Raw genomic sequence first — 13617 nt, 5'->3', positions numbered from 1 at the left:
ATAGGAAAGTGCTAAACAACCATGTCTCCCTTTTGCCTTTGAGTATTTGGCCCAATCTGAAAACACATATAAATTTTTCTTATACAAAAGTTATAGCAGCATAAGAAGAAAATAGGGCCTATGCAACAATAACATTCAGATGTTTCTCAAATGCTTCAGCACCAAGGTAGAGTTTATTTCAGATATAAAATAGATAGAACAGGTGCTATCAAACAGTTTTATTTTCTTTATGACATAAAGCCTCCATCCCATGAATGAAAACCTAGGTCTTTTCAAACACTAAACTTGTTGAAATATGAGTTGAAGAGGTTTAGGATGGTATCCTTATGGTTTAAAAGAGAAAATACTATACAGAAAAGTGCAGAGCAAACTAGTCAAATGATTACTTTTTGAGGTAAACAAAAATGGGAGAATTCTATGCTTTGAATGAGATGATAGAAAGGTTAATCTCCCATTTTGCACTTTTTCTTATGATGAGTACATTAATGAATATTAAAAAAAAAAAACCACCCTATGAAATAACATTAACTTAAAAGCAAAACTGTGTGATCCCAAATGCTGTCATTTGAAGTGGTTAGAGTAAGAATTGTTTAGTTATGTATTTTGCTACACCTTTGGAGATATATATATAACTAAAAAATTAATTTGTTAATTCATTTTCTTATTCTTATTCTTGAAAGAAAGATGTTATTTTTTTTTCTAAGTCTAACACAGCATGGTTCTTTACTGGATGTAAATCGTCTGGCATTTCACGTGAAGTGAACCATTTAAAACGTGGGTCTCTTTGTAAGAGACATCTAGAAATAAAGAAATGTTGTTCAGTTGGAAAGGACCTACAAGGATCATCAGTTACAACTGCCTAAATATAAATGTCTATATTTCAAACTGTAGAAAACCTAGTGAAAAGCCTCTTTTTAGTTTTGGTCAGTGTTCTAGTTGAAAATTTGCTTGACATTTAAGTAGTAATAATAGTAGAAGAAAAAAAATATACTTTCATATAACTCCACTTAATGTAATTGCACATTACATTTGTTAAACTAAGTGAAATTTTATGAAATCTAACACACAAAAAAGTATCACTTGATCAATTCTAATAATTTATTTCAAGAAAACAAAGCACATATTACACCCAAAATTATTCACTTTAGGGAGCAAAGGAAGAACAGATTTTCACAATGGGTAAAATCTGTAATGGTGTGTTTGATTAACAGCTATAGGGTAGGAATCGAATCTTTAAAAAGATATTGCAGAAGAAATTTGTTTCATTTGTCTTGGTATTTCTAATCAAACAATTGAAATAGACAAGCAGTGCAAGGCAGGCAAGATAATGAAACTGAAAACAGGAGCTCATATTCATCCTATCTAATTTTGAGTTCATGAATAATATACAAAGTTGAGAATTTATATGCCTAGGGATCTGTACAAAGTCGATGGAGCGAAACAGACTCCTCTGGATGGTGCTTCTGTTCATTCTGAATCTTAAAATACTTTATGAAAGTGCTCTCTCATGCAAGTTATTGTGAATAAATTTTGAAAAGACGAAACTGGGCCAACAAATATTATCTTAGTATAATGAAAATAAACAAGTCTGGTGGAGGAGTGCACACAAATCAGTGAGGCCAATAAAAAGACTTAAAACAATGGTATTCAGTTCATCTTTCTCAACACATGAACAAAAAGGGAGGGATGGGCTTCTATGATTGCCTGAACATGGCTTTCAGTTGTGCAGATGTATTAGATCTAATCATACAGAGACTGAGGAACATGTCCCTATTCATCTAAGACAATTAATTTGTATGTAATTACTCCAAGTATTCAAAGCCTTTTGAAGTTTTTCTGGAATTTCTTCAAAGTGTTTATGGTGTTTCACACCTTAATTTTAGAAGTCTGAAAATGTATGAAGAATACTCTTCTTTATTGTGGGGAAAAGTACTTTCTATACTTTAAACTATAAAGCTTATTCAGTAATTTATATCCTTTCCAAAGAATAAAAACCCAGAAACCTCTTTCCTTCTCTCTTTCTTTAAGTGTATTCTCTGTAGAAACATATTAAAAATGATACAAAGTGGAAATATCTTTATCTCTAATTCTTTTGCTGGAACAATACAAGTATAATGCAGCAGCACTTGTGAATATATATTACTGTAGAAGCATATAATAGATTATTTTATAAATTTACATATTGTTTTATCAGTTTAAAAACTGTGAAAAACAGATAATCTGATCCCAGTTAAATCAAATGATATTTTGTGGTGAAAACAGTTTCTTCAAGCAAAAGAAAGTAATCTTAATGTTTAGTCTATGTTTGAATATTTATCAAAGCCTAGCATTTTGATTAATTTTACCTTTCAGAGTCCTCTTTCTTCTGAATTTACCTAGTCTAGTAGGATTTCATGCACTGGCTTGCAAAATGTTCTCAGGTTTGTATTATTTGTAAGCTGTTGACACAGATAATATTTTTCAGTAAATTTAAATATTTAGATTCCTGTTTGCAGTGATTTCACCTTTTTTAATGCATTCTATTTTCAGTGTAATGGCACACTGATGCATTTTAAACATTTCCCACGAACACCAAGAACTTGATCAATGATTTTGTATTTGAGTGCAAACCTGTAAGTCTCCAAAGCCAGGAACATGTAGTAAGATATGAATGTATGAAGAAAAAAAAAATTTACTTTCTGAGAAGATAAAAATAGCTAGGTACTTCTGCATTAAAAAAAAGAAGAAGAAAAATCATATATTAAATACTCTAATTTCACAATTGAAATAATCAATATTTTAGATTTTTTTGACATTTGAAGAGAAAGCATTTATTCTGAGTTTTGATATACACATAAAGAAGATGTACACCATGTCAGTTTTTGTGGATTTTTTGTTTGTTTGTTTGTTTTTGTCTTAATAGCACTGTGCTTTTAAATAAAACACACGAACATAAAAGGCTAAAATTTCTTCAGTGGTGCTAATGTTGATAAAATTATCTCTGTTCCTTAGATGAGCACAACTGTCAGTGAAGTCAATAAGAATCCTGCTGCATGTAGAAAGGGGTGGCATTTGGCCCTTAGCGTCTGTAAGAGAAGTATTGTGTGACAGTGGTGCACGACAAGCTTGGAAATGACACATTTCAAGCACAGTCACTCCTGCCACCAGCAGCTATTTTTATAAAGCCAGAATAAGCAGAGTAGCCAATAGGCCAAATGCTTCTATGAAGTATAAAAATTCAATTATTTTTTGAAGCTGAATATGACATCCAATTTACTGTACGAGTAACAAAACCAACTGGTCTTAATGCAGAAATATGGGCACTGGGGCAAGCAGGAAGTAATACTGATAAAAACTATGCATTATTTCTTGCTAGTGGCAAGTAGACTCACAGCTGTACCAAGCAAAACAAAACAAACAAACAAACAAAAAAAAAACAGAGGAAATACAATATATACACATAAACAATGTCAGAGAATCAGAACTGAAGCATGTTTGGACTGTGCCATTCACATAATTTTTTCTGGTAGTGGAACAGTGGAAACACATGTGAAATGTAATGTGTGAAATGAAATGTGTGAAATGGAATTGTGAGTCCTCTAGACAGTTTTATTACCTTGTAATTCAAGTGTACATAAGCTTAATTTACTATAGATTAACTTCATAGATGAATAAAGTTTTTCATTGCTAAATGCAGACAAAATTTCAATCATACTGAAATCCACTGCATTTATACTCAGATTCATTTTTATCTTTATTTATTTATTTATTTATTTATCTATTTATTTGTGTGAAAAGACAACATAGCAATTTTGTGAAAATAATTCCATCTCTGGAATTTAAGTAGTCATAAAGTAGCCCAAAATATCAAATACTGTTGAGCATAAGCACATCTGTATTCCCTCTATCACTTGCACTGCATTTTATAACTAAATAAAATGAATTATTGTACAGAGAAATAGCACTGTAAATTTAGATGGTAATGAAAATCTATCTTTGGCTTCTAGAACTCACACCTGAATTGCATATCATCATAGAATGGCATAGGTTGGAAGGGGCATTAAAGATCGTCTATTTCCAACTCCCTGCCATAGGCAGGGTTGCCACACACTATGTCAGGCTGCCTAGGTCTCCAACCTAGTCCTGAATGCCTCTAGAGATGGGGTATTCACAGCCTCTCTGGGCAACCAGTTCTTCCCACCATCTGTGTAAAAATTTTCTTCATAACATGTAATCCAAATATCCCCTCTTTTAGTTCAAAGCTATTACCCCTGATCCTGTCATTGTCAGATCATGAACAAAGTCAATCTCCTTCCTGCTTATAAGATCCTCTGAAGCATTGGAAGGCCACAATAAGGTCTTTCTTTTCTAATCTCTCAGATAAATAAACCCAATTCCCTCAACCTTTCTTCATATGAGAGGTGCTGTAGCAATCTGATAATCTTTATGGCCTTCCTCTGGACTCTAACAACTCCAATACTCCAACAACTTCACATCCCTCCTGAGGGTCCAAGATTTGGAAGTAGTACTCTATACGAGACCTTACAAGTGGAGAGTAGAGGGAGACAATCAATTCTCTCCCATAGTCACCCATTTTTGCTGTTGCCCAGGATACATTTGGCCTTCTGGGCTGCAGGAGCACACTGCCTGCTTGTATCCAGCTTTTCATCCATCAGGATCCCCAAGAACTTCTCCGTAGGGCTGCTATCAATGAGTTCTCCCAGTCTGTACTCATATCTGGAATTGTCTCCACAGGAGGGCAAGAACACCACTAAATTAAGATTCAGAAGTGAGCTTTTTAAAATGAGTAGTGTTATTTGTAAACTCTAGATGTGTAAAATCTTCCTCAGAAGTCAGCTCTCTTGAATGTATAAGAAAGATAAAAACCACCACAGGCAGTATTGGAATTGAGTTTCTCTGGGCAGACATTTATTATTACACAGTGAAGATTCTTTTTCACAGAGGAAGTCCTTGAAGTACTTACTAATCATAGAATCATAGAATGGTTTGAGCTGTAAGGGACCCCAAGGATCATTGAGTTCCAACATCCTTGCCTTAGGCAGGGTCAACCTGCATATCTATTACTAGACCAACTTGTCCAGGGCCCTGTCCAAGCGGGTCTTGAATACCTCCAGGGGTAGAGCACCCACAGACTTTCTGGGCAGCTGGTTCCAGCACCTCACCACTCTCTCTGAGAAGAACTTCCCCCTGACATCCAATCTAAACCTTCCCTCCTCAAGATGAAAACCATTCCTTCTTGTCCTTTCACTGATTACCCTTGTAATGAGGTCTCCTTGCAGCCTTCTCCAGGCTGACGAAGCCCAGCTAAGATTGACAATAAAACTTTCCAAAACTTGAAAATGGTACTTGTATTTTTCAAATTGCATTTATACATTTTCAAGCAATCTCTTATTTTCTTGTGAATTCTGAAATTTTCAACTTTTTGTCCATTCAGAACTACTGTAGGTACTCACACAAAGTACCAGAATTTGGACATAGTTAACATTCATTACCAATCCGTTGGAAATGAAGTAGGTCCAAATAAAGGCCAATAAACCAACCAACTGAACAATAACAAAATACTTAAAACAAAGAAAGTGTTTTCAGGAAATGATTTCAATAGCAAAATAATTTCCTGTATTAATTATAAATTTGAGTCTTTGGCTTTCTTTTTTAATAAAAATTGAAGACTTCTGGAAACTGTTATTGCTTTAGCTCTTTCCTAAAATACTGTAATGTGTGCTCCTTAATAAAAGCGATCTGGAATAATATTATACTAAGCAAATTTAATAAAGCTTTAGGGTGCATTTGAAAACCCTTCCTCCAGTCTAACAATCAATGTAAGCAGTTTCCATAAAATGCTAAAAATACAAACCTGGATTCACTCTAGATTTAAACAGCTGTAGCTGATGACTCTTTTACTTCAAAAGCTATAATTTACCTACTAAATGATCTTTTTTTCTTTTTTCTTTACAGTATGACTGTTCAAAATGTATATCTTAATTTCACTGGCACAGGCCCCACGAATTCATAAAAACATAAATGTTTTAAAGTAAGTAACTATATTTTTAAATATCTTTAATTTCCTTGTCCTTTTACATCTTATCTATATAAGAGGCATAATAATATCTGCCACATCTGATGAAAATATTTTTGTAAGGAATGTCTTTCAAGATAAGCAGGTAAGGATTGTAATTAAAAATAAATAAATAAATAAAAAGTAAAATGTATAATTCCACAGTGTAATATTTGAAAGATGTATAACACATAAGTAGGGATTTCATGATGAACAGCACAGAAAAAAATAAATATTTTCTATCCTGTTCTTGAACACAGATATCCAGATTTTTAAGTCAATGGAGCTACTAAGTGTGAAGAAATGAGTACCTGAACAGTGTTGATAAAGACAGACTTAAATGAGAAAAGGATAAGAAACCAAAATGTTACTAGACAAACTCGTGAATGACAGAGTAAGCATAAATAAGAATGAAATTGGTAAGGTACAGAGGACTAGACAAAAATCTGATGCATCCTAAATTTCAAATGTTTAAATAACAGTCTTCTGGTCCTTGTCTCAATCTGTCTTGCTGTAGAGTGAGTGGTTCGGTGGACACCTGGCAGCCAGTCAAGGCTAACACAGTATTCCTCATCTACATGCTATGAGAATGTAAGCAGTTGATATTTAAAATGTCTGGACCATCCTGAAGATTTTTGTATACATGATTACTGGGTAAAGAAATCGTTAAGAAATTCTTATTTGTCCCTATGACAGATTTCAACATTAGAATATAATGTCAGAACCATAGAGACTTAAAAATAGATCTCTACAGCTGTTCTACTTGCAAAAGTTTTCCTTTATTTTACATGTAGAGAAGTTTGCCCTTTTAGGGTGCAATGTCTCTTTCCTGTTTTAGATGTCTCCTTAGATGAGACAAAACATACAAAAAAGACATTTCCTAGCTAAATACAGAAAGAAATGAGGTGAAATGGGACAGCAAGTCAAACATCTCTAAAATTTAACTGAATAAATTTTAGCCAGTTATCTGGGCTTATCCATTTTAGGTCATAGTTCCAAGCATAGCATTGGTGATCTCTGACACTGTGAGCACAAACAGGGGAAAAGGAAGAAGCATTAAAACGATAAGAACAAATAGCAGACAGGTGTTTTGTGCTATTATGTGAGATAGCTTCAGAGTCTTAGTGGATAGTAGTTGTGTGAGTCTGGCTTACCTTCAAGCAAACTGCTTTCTTGGATACACAGTCACAATTGGAGTACAATTACTATAGAATCATAAAATCACAGAATGGCTTGTGTTGGAAGGGACTTTAAAGATCATCAAGTCCCAGACCCCCTGGTCCATGATCAAATTATCAAAGATTCAGTTTGTTATCGAATTTGTACAAGTGCAAACTTGTGGAAGATCTTTATGGTAAGGGTGATGGAGCACTGGAAGAAGTTGTGGAGTCTCCCTCTGTGCAGATACTCAAGACCTGTCTGGATGTCTACCTGTGTGACCTATTGTAGGGTACCTGCTTTAGCAGGGAGGTTGGACTCAGTGACCTCTTGAGCTCTCTTCCAACCCCTGTGATTCTATAATTACGTATAGGAATAGTTGCAGCTTTCTGAGATTCTTTCTGTCTCTGTGGAGATAATTTCAGTATTACAAATGACAAAAATAAACAATAAAAAGCTCATCTCAACGGATTTGTTTGCACATGAATTTAATAATTTAGTAAAGTTGTGGGTTTTACTTGATTGAAAGACTAATGGCTTAGAAAATATTGTTATACTGTAGTACTTGACAATTTTGTAGATTTTTTGGTCCTTTTTTAAAAATAAAGGATATGCATGACAACATATTTGATGCCATTTCATAGTCTTTTTCTCAAAGTGAAAAAACAAAGATCTTTATGAGAAACATTCCCTTCTTTACTAGTTTTATTTCCAGAAGAGAGTAAGTGGAGAACCCTGTGGTAGAGGTTGTGCTGATGTGCTTTGAAAGCAGTTAAGTTTTGTATGTATATTTGTCAGTGCTAGCTTTAGAAGTTTCAATTTCTCAGACATGAAATCTCAACAAAGCTCTGATATATGAAGAAACAGATTTCATATCTGCAAGCGTAATAATGCAAGACATGTAATAGAAAAAAAAGACTATTACCAGGTCAAACATGTCTCTAAGTAATTCAAGATTAACAGCAAAACTTCATAAAAAGCAAGTTTGCGTAACACTGTTAGATTTTAAAATATAAAATACTTTATATGTATATTTAAACAATTATTAAGCTGTCAAATGAGGTTAAAAGCTATTTATTAGACATAAAGCAGTCTTATTTCCACAAAGTATGCCTAAGTGTCATGGTCAAACTGCATTGCAACCTCGCAATGGTAAGCATTATGTACTTACTTTGGTGGAGGCAACCACTGGGTGGCTTGAAACAGATGCAGTATCCCATGCTACCACCCGAAGCAGCATATTAGGTCTCAAGAAACAAGTCGTATGGCGATATGGGACTCCAGAAAGAATTGAGTCCATTAATGGGACTCATTTCAAAAATTCTCTTGTAAATACTTAGGCCAAAGATCATGGGCATCGAGTGGATTTATCATATCCCCTATCATGAATCAGCTTCTAGTAAAACTGAAAGATACAATGAATTGTTAAAAACTACATTGAAAGCAATGGGTGGTGGAACATTTAAGAACTGGGAGAAGCATTTGGCAGAAGCCACCTGGTTGGTCAATACTAGAGGATTGATCAACTGTGATGGTCCTGCTAGCTCTCTACATACTGTAGAGGGAGATAAGGTCCCTGTAGTACATGTAAAGAACATTTTGGGAAAAGCGGTTTGGGTCTTTCCAGCTTCTGGGAAGGGCAAACCTCTTCATGGAGCTGTTTTTGCCCAGGGACCTGGGTCCACTTGGTGGGTGATGCAGAGAAATGGGGATGTTCAATGTGTATCACAAGGGAATTTGATGCTGGGGGAGTGCAGACAGTAATTCCATGTATACGTATATGCATATGTATGTGTGTGTGAGTGTGTTTATTGTTTGTATAGATTAAGCATTATGTAGTGATGTGGAATAAGGGGTGGAATGTCATGGTTTTATGACTTTTCATTATCGGTATTCCATACCATAACATCATGCAGTACACTGGGAGTTAAAGAGTTAATGCTCCTGTTACGGTCACCTGTCTGGAAGAGAAGAAGAACTACATTCTCCAAAAGACTGTTTGCTGTGTTGTTATCATTTCTGCTTAGGGGGAATACATATAAGGCCTTGGTAGGTCACCTGACGTCCATCTTTTCAATCATCAGGCTGTCTCACTGCTGCTCATATCAACCACGCAAATTGCCTCAGCACTTAGAGTAAGGCCTACAGCTTTTCAGATACTCTCTCATTATATTTGATTTATTAGCTTCAATTCTAATTATATTGCATTATAGTTTGTTATCTTGCATTCTAATACCATATTTAGTAAATTAGTTTGTTTCTCCTCAGATTGTTGCCAATGTTTTTAATTGTTTTGTGGAGGCACGGATCTGTGCATCTCTGCCCCATTAATCATGGAAACAGGCTGAGCCAGCCTGTAAACCGTTGACACTAAGATTCTGCAGTATTTAAAAGAACAGTTTAATTTAGATACCTTTTCCACTTGCTTAAGTTCAGCTACACTTTCTCTTGCTTGCTGTTGTCATTTTGATCAACTACTTAATGTTGGTATACAGGACTTATAATACAGGACAATTATTTCTAAGATTTTTATTTACGTACGTAAGATAGTTATTTACGTTCATTACAGAAATTACTGAAGGGTCTGCCCAACACTAAGACTCTGTGATGCAAAGAATCGATTAGGAGGAAAAGTACAGGAATAAATTAAATATTCAATTTGGATTCAAAAAAGAATAAGTGATAATGGATTTTGTTTTTGTTTTTGATTAAAAATTCATATACAGCAGGACCTTTCTAAATTAGTTTTTTTTTTTTCTTTTTTTTTTTTTTTTAACTCTTTCCATTCATTGGAATGAATATTTTTATTCTTAAACTCATATGATTTAAACATTGTGGGATGGAATTTCATTAGGACATAAAAAAAATAACTGGAGAATACTCGCTGTAGGACTGTATGAACTATACCCAGTGTTTTGTACAAAGAGTACTTCTAAAAGGGCTCAGAGCATCAGAAGTAGCAATATCCCGTATGAGGCAAGAAAGCACAGATATTCTGAGAACAAGCTTTGGCTGATCTCAGTAAAGAAAAACAAAATGAGTACAAAGTTTAATCTCAGTGGGAAATTTCCAGTGTGATAATGACAGTCAGAGACAGTGTTCTATATAAATGTTAACCTTTGTACAGAAAAAGACTTTTGCATCATTAGCCCTGGAGGGTTTGGTCCTTCTGAGACTGTGTGGCTTTGAAATTCGTAGAAATAGTGCTGAAAATAATCAAATGTTTTGATCAGGGTATTCCATCCCTTTTTGGAGAGATTGGAGTAGCATCTCCAGGTCGTCCAGGGAATACTCTCTGAACCTCTGCTCTGCTGAATTCAACTGGGCTGTGATCCCCTATGACTTTTCAGAACGTATCTGGACCATCATTATTTATTGTCTTCAAACTGTATCTTGTATGGAAACTGTATCTTGGCTATCTTAAGTCTGTATATAAATGATGGACCTATCAATCCCTTCTGCATCTGCAGCATTTTTTTTTTTTTTTTTAATCAGCTATTTACATCTTCTATACCTATACCCAGTTAGATCAGTTCTGCAGGAACAACTCAATTCTCCATCCAAATTCTTCAACAAACGCTTCAACATCTGTATTGTGCCTATATTAGTAAATCTGGCATGCCTGGGTGTGAGGTCATTGTCTTTAAAATGGCAAAAACTTTCACATTTATTATTTCCATTGGTGTCTTAGATCTAAGAATGTGTAAAGAGAACATGGAAGAATAGACACAACTCTGACATTTTCATGTTTTTGAGATAGATCAGTCTGGAACAGTAAGTGCAGCCCCACTTAGTTTTAGAAGAAATGAAACCAAAATTGTTCTGGAACAACCTGGAATAACCTTTTTCTGTACTTAGGTGTTGCCCATAATTTACATTGTGGTAGAACTTGAAAATGCAAGTGCTAAGTTCTGTACCCTCACAAAAAGCAACAATTAGCATATTTTAAGAGAAGATCTACAAATATCTATGTCTTAATAAACAGATATGATGCGTAGTGATAGTGGAAACCCATAGTGTTAATGTGAGTTGTAGGAGAAAAAAAAAAAAAAAAAAAGAAACAAAAATGTTTTATTTTTGTTTTAATACATTTTACAGTAAACTGTGATTCACACTTTATGCTTTTTTTTTTTTTTTTTTTTTTTTTTTTTTTTTTGAGATGCCAGGGCCTACATCTCCAAGATGTACTCACATGAGGCACAAATATTATTTACAGCATATCTTTTCCATGTTACACAGGAAAGTTCTTATTTCATTTTTTAGAATGCTATATAACACTGCTTGCAAAATGCCTTTTTCACTTTATCGGAAAGTAAATTTGCTATGATTTTCTAACTCTTACAACTCTTACTACTCTTCCTCCACAGATAAAACACATAAATTTAATAGAGATAATACATATCATACATAAACTTAATACATAAAAAATAAAATATAAAATCACATAAAATACATAAATTTAATTAGAGAATGGCCTGAAGTAAATGCACTTAAAATCTAATGTCATATTTGAAGTTAATACCCTGGTATTTTGCTATTAATATTTTGCTATTAATTTCCGAAATTCATTCTTTTTAGTAATCTCCATTTCAGTCCTCTCATATTCTTATGCTTTCTCCACTTGCAAGGGTAAATGGTACTTTTTTTTTTTTTTTCTTCAAAATATTCAATTTATTATTATTTTTTAGTAGCTACTAAGAACTGCCTTAGATGTTTCTGAAGATCTTATTACAGCACATTAAAAATAATTATACAATATCACCCTGGGGCTCTAATTGTGTTTAATTCATTAAAAAAAATCCTTCATTTTGATACTTCTCTCAGATCATGCAAACCCATGCAAGCCTCACCTTACCCACTTGCAGCTGAGGGACAGGCATGAACTGTTTGTTTCATCCATGTTTCCTTATTCACGTAGTTCTGTTGCCACAAGCCAATGTGTTATTTGACTTGTTGCTTTTTGCTAGCTGACGAACCAAGAGTTTATGTCCTGTACTGATAGAATAGGATACAAAGTGATGTTGAATTCAAGCTTATGTGTAACTTACGCTGAAGGAGAATGAGAGTGATGAGAGAAAAAGTATGTTAAAACTCACTTCTGATGCATATCTAAATCACAGAAATATATATATATATTTTGCAAAATAACTTTTAATTTCCTTATTTTCTCATTTGCTCACTATTTTCATTTCCAATAAGAAAACAGATCTCTAATAACAACAACAAACATGATCTCAGTGCTTGCCTCTTTCCCTGGCGTTATTTCCTTTCCAAATCATTATTCATCACCCCAACCTATCCTCTGCCTCCTCCTAGCATATTCCCAACAAAAACTCTTCCTGTTGCCTGCTTAGTTTTTCAATGCTGCTATTGATAAGTACAGAATGAGAAAAATATTTGATTTTTTTTTTTTTTTTTTTTGTGTGAAAAGGTAAGAAAGAAAGGTGTTTGTGCATTTGTGTTTTGTTTGCTTTAAGGCCACAGACAGCTCTCAGAAGCCTTGTGTACAAACCATGCTTGCCACTGGCAAAGCATGGAGTTCTGGGAGAGATTTTCATGTCAGAGTTTGTGTGCCATTTGCCTGTAACTAGTTTCTTCTTCAGCAGAAATGCCAAGAAACCTAAAATGAGATGCTTCTCGAAGAAATATTTCATAAAAAAGAAATAGGAAAAAAAATGATGGTTTTGAAAGTGTGTATTCAGCAGTCCTTCTCAGTGGTAGACTTTGATGAACAGGCAAAAAAGAGAATGAGGTATGCATGGTGTATGATGCAGTCTCCAGATAGCCTCAAGGGATAAAAAAGTTATGCCTGCCCTCATGTTTCTAGACACATGTATGCATATGTTTCAATTGAAAAATTTTGTAACTCTGTGTTTTAGTTTTGTTACTTTTATTTTTTTTTTAATTCCTCCTCTCATCTTGCTCTTTTACATTTAGATTTAGATTTAATTGTAAATAGAATCTTTCTTAGACGCTAGATACTGCTCTGTAGGAATATAGAAGGGAAAAAAAAATGTTAATTATTTATTTCAGGAGTTTCATGGAGAAGTGGAAATTCTATACCTGGTATACATACTAAGAAGGAATAAGTTTCCTGAAAAACATTCCTTTCTTTCTATCCTCATTCTCCTTTCCTTAGGTAAAAAAGAATGGCAGGATCAGATATTTGATGTCAGGAATTGCAAATTAATGTACAATGATATTAGTGTATAGTATATGTATCATATTCCTTACAATAAGGAAAATATATTTGAGGAGATTAATAGTGGTTAAAATTATTATCTATACAACATTTGTATATTTTCCACTTTGTCTATCACAACCATGATAGTTATGGGTACGGACAAACATAATTTACGTAGTAGTACATATTCCTATATTTGAAACTTTAAAATTTGACTGTT

The sequence above is a fragment of the Tetrao urogallus genome (genome assembly GCF_951394365.1).
Source record: "Tetrao urogallus genome assembly, chromosome: 2".
Taxonomy (NCBI): Eukaryota; Metazoa; Chordata; class Aves; order Galliformes; family Phasianidae; genus Tetrao; species Tetrao urogallus.
The sequence above is the reverse complement of the archived record's forward strand: the minus strand, read 5'-3'. Positions refer to the sequence as shown.